This window comes from Aegilops tauschii, chromosome 6 (genome assembly GCF_002575655.3).
Source record: "Aegilops tauschii subsp. strangulata cultivar AL8/78 chromosome 6, Aet v6.0, whole genome shotgun sequence".
NCBI lineage: Eukaryota > Viridiplantae > Streptophyta > Magnoliopsida > Poales > Poaceae > Aegilops > Aegilops tauschii.
This window is the reverse complement of record NC_053040.3, coordinates 6,466,845-6,474,861: the sequence shown is the minus strand read 5'-3', so window position 1 is coordinate 6,474,861 and position 8,017 is coordinate 6,466,845. Positions and strand designations below refer to the sequence as shown.

Below are 8,017 nucleotides of genomic sequence, written 5' to 3'. Positions count from 1 at the left end.
TTTTTGAGTTCATAAACATTTCTAAAATTCATGAATATTTTCCAATATATATTTTTTAAATTCTCACCTAAATTTTCAATTCAAGAATGTTTGGAATTCGAATTTTATATATCATCTAGCAACTGCCAACATATTTAGAAATTGCGAACATGTTTCATTTTTGCGGACATTTTTCAAAATCACATATTTTGAATTGACGGATCATTTTTTAATTGAGAAAACATATTAGAAATCAATAACATTTTTTCTTATCCATGAACATTTTTTTGAAATCACAACTGTTTTTTGCAATTAATGAAGGTTTTTAAATTTTGAATAGTCTCAATTACAAGAACTTATTTTCAAATTTACTAATTTTTCTAAAATTATTAAATATATTTTTAGTTCACGAACATTCTGTCATTAAAAAACATTTTGTAAAATCCCTGAGTTTTTAGAAAAAATATCAAGTATTTTGAACATTAATCTAGCTGAATAAAGAAATAGACTGTTAAAAAACGTTAAAGCTGGTTGATACTGGGCGGGTCCACTTACTATTCAAGCGATAGGAGAAAGCGGATTTCGGCAACACACCCCTGTTTTTTTTAGCGGCTACACCCCGCTTGCCGTGATATTTTAAAAAAATGTTTATACAATGTAAAAAAAATGTCTCTGTAGGTAAACAAAAATTTGCTTACATTAAAATAATGTACAATGAGCATTGTTCAAAAAAGATACGGTGTATTGCAAAAGTGTATCATAAACATGTTTCGTGCATGCTCCAAAAATGTACATTGCATACTGAGAGAAAAGAAGACATATGTGTAAAAAAGGAAAACCAATAAAATTTGACAAAGAAAAATAAACAAATGGAAAAAACAATGAAAAGTGCAAGAAGAAGAAAGAAACAAAAGAAAACAAACAAAGCAAAAAAAAATAAAAAAAATCTAAGAAGACCGATGAAAAAACAACTAAAATGCGAAACAGCCCAATAAAATAATAGAAACGAAACCGGACCTAGACGAACCTACAGAGAGCATCGAATAAAACCTTGTTATACAACCTGCTAGATGTCTCGTGTAGGCGATTCCTATTATCTCTACTCCTAATGGAGCAGTTGATAGTCCGGTACTCCGGTTTTATTTTCGTCTGGTTTTATTTCCTCCCACCCCTCCCAGTGATTTTTCTCCTTCTCATTAGAAAACCAATTCCCATTAAAGAGAGAAATTGTTTCATACTTGCTTTGGCAAGTGTTGATTCATTTTAATCATGTAAATAATAGGTAATTAAGAATTTAGAAATCGCACCATATATGTGAGACCACCTTCCTACAATATGGACATAATATTTTTCTCGATAACCTTCCAAAATAAAATGAGATATATTTCTCAAAAAGAACTCATTAATCACGCGCACTATGCCATTTAGTATTATCATTATCTCTATTATTAATGGACAATCACAAGTTTACTAATATAACAAAAATACTATATCTTTTTCTTATGGGTGTACGCACCCACGTGCCCCTGCAGAGGGATGCCGTGCGCGACTCCATGGAGGACGCCGTAGCCGGCCTAATGTCGGGGAGATACTCAAGAATGTCAGGGCGTGCATCATGGCGTCGAGGACGGCCTTGGTGGAAGGCGGGTCGTCAGACCGCCACGTACATGCGTTCGTGGACGTTGTCATATTATTTTTCCTATCAGACATACAGAGAGCCTACATTCTCAAATCAAGTGTGGTCATTCAAATGTTAAGAAATTCATTTAAAAAAATGTGTGCTACAATACTTGGTAGTCATCGTCGTTCGTAATATCCATTTCATGCAAAAATATTCTAGAAATCGAGCGCAGAATTAATTTGGAAAGCAAACCATTAATGCAATTAATTAGCTAGAGACTTAATTATGTATGCTCTTAATTAGGTCCATTTAAATAGGAATTATTTTTGGCACCGAATCAATTTGGAAACCGAGTGATTAAGACAATTAATTAATTTAGTAGACACTTAATTATGCCTACACATAATTATAGTAGGGATTTTTCCAATTAGGAAGATAACTAACTGATTTGGCAGGCAGTTAAGTAGACATGCATAGAATTAAGTAGGCTTTTAATTATTTGTTTAATATTTACTCGTAATGACCGAGTTGGTTGGTGGTATCATCACTTCGTACCTCGTCGATCAAACGAACGAAGACATCTTCGCTTTCCCCACCGATTTTTTTCCATCTCCCATGGTTTCCTTCCACTCCTGTTTTTTCTCTCCTCCTCCCAAGTTCACCCCAAGGCCCAAGCCACACACCACGCAGACGGCCTATCACCCCGCCCCGGGTAGGGTTCCATCCGCCGCTACTCCCGTGCCACCGTACCACCCAATTTTCTCGTCGTCGATGCCGCGCCTGTCTCCCAGCCACTGCTCCTCGAGTTCAAAAAGGGAGAACGAGGAAGGGTGAGGATGCTCAAAGCAAGGGCGGAGGGGCTTCAATGTGGCGGCGATTTGAAGCTTTGTGGCTGCAGGTCAAGGTCTTGTGGCGGCGGAGCAGATGTTGTCCTTTGCATTACTTTGGAGGGTAGCCTACATATTTATGGCTTGTGAGTTGTGTTGCTTCTTGCACCCTCAACCTATTGTGCCTTCGTATATTTTTTGCATTGTATTGCTTCACGATCACAATAGAAATTAGCTATAGAAGCAGCGCATGATGGTTTGTTTATTACTGAATATTCTTATTGCATAATTTGGAGTGTTCATGTTGATGTAGTGACATCTTTTGTTCTTGTTCTTGATCCATACAAATGGAAATTCAGATTCACGTCTTGGGATTAACTAAAAGTATGGATCTCGTTGTCTTCAATCTGGATGTTGACAAGCTACTATGTGATTGTGCGAAGGTGATTTTTAATGTCATGCAGCCCCTCTGGGTGTGTCGTTCTCTTATTAATTTTAAATAAGTAGCATCCTCGCGTTTGTGTTTGGTAGGAAAATTGCACATCATTCACTTATTACAAGAGAGTATGGATGGCAAAGAAATTTTCCTATATCTGCTGAAGGCAGGCCCAAGATGAACTTGGGTGTTTTTATGCAGCCCCTCTTATAGCATTGAACTGCTAGGCTATTTCCCCCCCTAAAATGACCAGTTTAGCATTGAATTTGTGGTCTATTTTTCCTTTCTTGTCTATGTATGTAGGCCCGCTGTCTTCCAAAAGTACCCCGTTTCAAAGGAGCTTTACTACCTTTACTTCCTTTATACGAGTGCAAGCCATATAAGCCACACTTCAAAAATTACATGTCTTTGTCACTGAGGCTAAGCAGTATGGGCTTTGTCCATGTAAGGTATATTTTTTAGATTTCACACTAAGGTTTACTCGAACGGGGAGATTAATTTCCTGAATATGTGATTGCAACAGAGAAGTCCAAGAAATTCAAAGGCTTCGTCATTGAGGCTAAGCAGAATGCTTTTAGTTTGGGTTCGTCAATTTGCTTGGTGATATTGAGGGGAGCACCATTTGGTGAATCGAGTGCATTCCAGAATAAACAGTTGAAATTTGTGTATAATAAGTACGTGGATTTTCTTATTTACCATGTATCTGATATTCATCATTAGCATTTGTGTTTTCTTCTTGAAGCGTAGTAAGCTCTTCCCTTCAATATATCATGTATACAGACAAGAACACACCACAACTAATTACTTAATAATATTCTAAGTGTTGATTTATGCTACAGGTTGTTTGCAAATACTCAAATAGAGAGTTATACGCACATTGGCTTGGTACTTTCGTTTTTTACATATATCACTACTATTTCCTCACGGGCTCTTCTTAGATTCATTTTAGAACACTTCAGGGGCATTGAGACATATGATGTTTGTTAGTAGTTGATGCAACATGTAACCAAGTTAATGGTACTAAAACATTTGAAATGTTGTCACACGGAGAAGGGACGGCCACTCTGGTTGGGCCCGTCGGATCTCTCCTCTAAGTTACTCCTGCTGGGATCTTGTCTTATGGTCTTTGTCACACCAACTCCCGACTCGGCCGTAGTGCCGCGCCCGCTGCTTTTGATTTTGCTTCTCCCTCCCTTGTTGTGGTTTGTATCCTTTCTTTGCTGGCTTTGCTTTCAGAGAAGATTTTGCAGTTGGTCTATTGATTGGGCTGGGTACACTTCTTTGAGTGTTTGCGTTGGATGTGTTATGGTGGCGGACGCTGACTAGCCACATATGCCCTATGAGTTGCTTGCTCGAGTTGTTTAGATAATGTGTTTCTACTTGTGAACTACAGAGGTCTACAAAAGCAAATTTTAAATTAGTTGGGTCGTTCTTGCTGCTTGTACTAGATTCGTTACGAATGGTTTGGGATTTTCTTACACCATGTGCCACCCTAATTCAACAATTTTGATTTGGTTTGGAAGCCAATAATATGTTGTAGCAGTTGTACAAGTTTCACTGGAATCACAGTCAAGGTGACCAACGAAAACGAGCTTGCTGGTGCCAGGAAGGTGTGTTAGTTTGCAACATATTTTGATTTAGTATGTATGTCTGATGTAGCTTTTGATTCCACAGGGGGATGCGGTTAGCCGGGTGCTCAACATGTCAAAGAGTTCAAAACTATTATGGTGCGAATAAATTTTTTAATTGGTGGAATGGCCTTGTGATTGTTATGGAACTGTTTAAGCTTAATATTTGTTCTTAATTACCGTGAAATGATGATCGCTTGAAAACCTTATGGTCTTCTAATTATACACATTGTTGTTTATATCTCATCGTGCAGGGCAACATATGAAGGGGAACGCGACAGAAAACAAAAAATTTCCGACCTACGCACCAGCCCAGGACCACTATGGAGACTGCATACATGGTTTGATCTTTTTCGTTACCGACTCGTAGCGCAGCAGGAAGTAGAGTCGATGACGATCGGCGGTGCAGATCCCCGCAGCTAGGATTTACAACCTCCCAACCGCGAGGATGTATACCCTCATCTGCTCCTCAGACAGCCCTCCGGGAGGCGGTCGAACAGCCCCCCGGACGGTGTCGCGGACAGCCCTTCGGGAGGACCTTCGAAACTCGAACGGTTACTCGGACAGCCCTTCGGGAGGACCTTCGAAACTCGGACGGTCACACGGACAGCCCTTCGGGAGGCACTCACGAACTAAGACCGAAACTACGATCTCTCTACAGAGTTGCACACATACGGTGTCATCTATCCGGCAGGGCTTCGCCGTCCAGAACTAGTTCCTGCCAGAACCCAGACAGCCTTACGGCTCTACGAAACTCTTTTCGTGGGAGGAAGAGAAGAAGCCAGATAATGCATGGCATGTGTATGAGAGCAAGGGATGAGTGTGGAGGGCTGCCCCTCCACCTCTATTTATAGGAAATCCCAAGGGGGTAGGGTAGTTTCACAAAAAACCCAAAATGCACATGAATGAAGTCCTTCCACAAGGACCTAGGAGTGAAACCAAGGAACAAGAGGGTCCCCAAGGGGGATACCCCATGTGGCCGGCCACACCCCCATGAGGGGCCCAAAAAATGGCTCCTATCCATCCATGTCATCCCCAAGATCTTTTGGAGCAAAGCCCCAAAAGGTGGCTTTTCATAAAGTAACCATAAAGCTGATTTTCACTATTCACGACGACATTTTTCAGCGTCTGATCGAATTGAAAATATTTATGTGGGCTAAGAACATTTCCAGTACCCACTAAAATGATTTTCAACGCGTTCCGAAACAATTCCGGTTTTAGTGATTTTCATCTGCGAAACGCATCTGAAGTGGCTCCGGCAGCTCCGGAACATTTCCGGTTTTTATCTCAGAAAATTCCAAAAAGCTTCCAGAATGATTCTGGCATCCTTCAAGAATTATCAGGCATGTGCCGAAACCAATTTGACTTAATGGTGTATCCCGAAACAACTTTTCGGTATCATCGAAACTTATCCGATGACCTCTCTCTGCGGTACGATTCCGCTGTCCGAAACTTTTTCGGTGATTTTCTCTCAGACTCCCTGTCTAGTATTCAGCAGATAGATGACCCTTAAGCGTGTGACCCTATAGGTTCGGTGAAGTATAGACATGACCCGGAACCCCTTCCGATCAATGATCAACATCGGAGCCGTGGACACCCATATTGACCCCTATACCCACACGAATAAATATTCGAGTGAACCTCCAGTTGCCGTGTGCTATTCCTGTTGCTTCGCGATATGTTACAAATACCCAAGGTGAGACATGTTGTCATTCCCGTGGATCAACAACTTGTCCACTATGCTAGTTACCTCGTTACCGGTATTGTTCTCTTTTCTCGTTATCGTGTTCCGGCATCCCCGTGATCAAATCACAAAGTGTCTGGCCAGACGATGATGGATACCGTAACACCGAGAGGGCCCAGAGATATCTCTCCATCGTCGGAGGAGCAAATCCCAATCTTGAGCTATCAAGTTACTTGACACACTTTTCCATGAACCCGTAAGCCGCCGTAATAGCCACCCATTTACGGATGACGTTTAACAAACCCCAAAGTTCATGAAGCAAGCATGAAGAAACTCGATACTCTCATGGTCTAAGGAATCATGCAAACGTTAACCATCTCTGTGTTATGTACCAATAAACTTGTGACGAATGAATCTCATAGCATAACATCAATCCGGGTCGATTCAACACAAATGTTCTCTTAACATTGTGCCCTCAAAGTTGCTGGCATAGACATGCCCATGACCAGGAAAACCGAATCATCATGCAACACTTGAGCTAGTTATAGCATGGAACATAAACATAATTATGAACTCGGAGATAAATAATATAATTTATTATTGCCTCTAGGGCATATCTCCTACAACATAGGTTTGGGATGCAATCCCTTGAACAAATAGGACTATGCTTATTGTATGTTCATTATGTGTCCATGTTTTTGTTGACAAGATGGGAAGAAATGACGCTATAAATACTGGTGAAGATCAAACAAGGCAAAGTGGTTTTATTAAGAAGATTTGAGGGCTACTAAAAATAGAGCCCATGGTTGTTGACAAGGAACTACTTTGAATCTTGATTCATGCACATTGGAAGAGTATTATTCTTATACTCCTAGCTGAGGAACAATTGGATATGCCATTTTTCTTGACATATTTAAATGTTTGTAGTGTGTAAAATGAGATTATTCTATGCATATCTTTGCTCCCAGTTTACATACATTTACTGCAAAGCCTTTTTTTGTCAATTTTATCATGCCATGTGCTTCCTTTAGTGGTAAGACATATGCGTATTTTTAGGTTGATTCGGATCTATTTTCGTCCTATGCCTTTTTGTTAGGTTGATTAAGATCAATTTTCGTCCTACGCTATTGTGGTATGCATTGGAGTGGGACCTATTTCGTCATGTGCCTTTTAGGTTGATTAGGAACTATTTTTTTCCTATGCCTTTTAGTCTTTTTACTCAGACCATGATGCTAGATTCAACACGAGATGAAAAGTTCTATGTGAAGGAAACTATTCAAATGTTGGCAACTTTGTTTCATAGCTGACCTGGGATAGACAACATCTCATTGTGCATTCGTACAAGATCGTAAGTAAGGTCTTTTGTCCGTTGTTGTCATGGTTTATTGTTGTTTCTAATAGCTACCACTTGTACATTTTATCTTCTGTATGCATTCATCGGACAATACATCTTGTACGTTACCGACAAAGCGGCACTCGTGTATATATTTTTGTCCCTATTCATACATCATAGTCGTCAGAGTGTAAAACTGGAAGGCATTTAGTGAAATTAATAAGTTTTACAACGGAATTCAAAGAAGTACTTGAAATAAAGCAACCCAGTTGTAATTCCGATATATCTAGATGGTAACGTTTGTATTCCAACGAGCATATAGTGGTAAAAAGATTTGTTGACTCTCCCGGATCATCCCTCTATATGTATACATAGTCAATTTGCCTTTTTGTTATATTGCAAGTGAAGTGGACTTCAATTATTACGCAATTGTGTCTGTGTTATATTGTCTCTACATGTGAAATTTAACTCCAGCAAAATATTTCAAAAGGCCGTGGCAACGCGCGGGC

General features: G+C 39.9%; 1 pseudogene; it reads left to right on the top strand.

The window, feature by feature from the left end:
* Nucleotides 1–2,813: 2,813 nt before the first annotated feature.
* Nucleotides 2,814–3,850, top strand: LOC109737791 (uncharacterized; annotated as a pseudogene).
* The last annotated feature ends 4,167 nt before the right edge of the window (nt 3,851–8,017 follow it).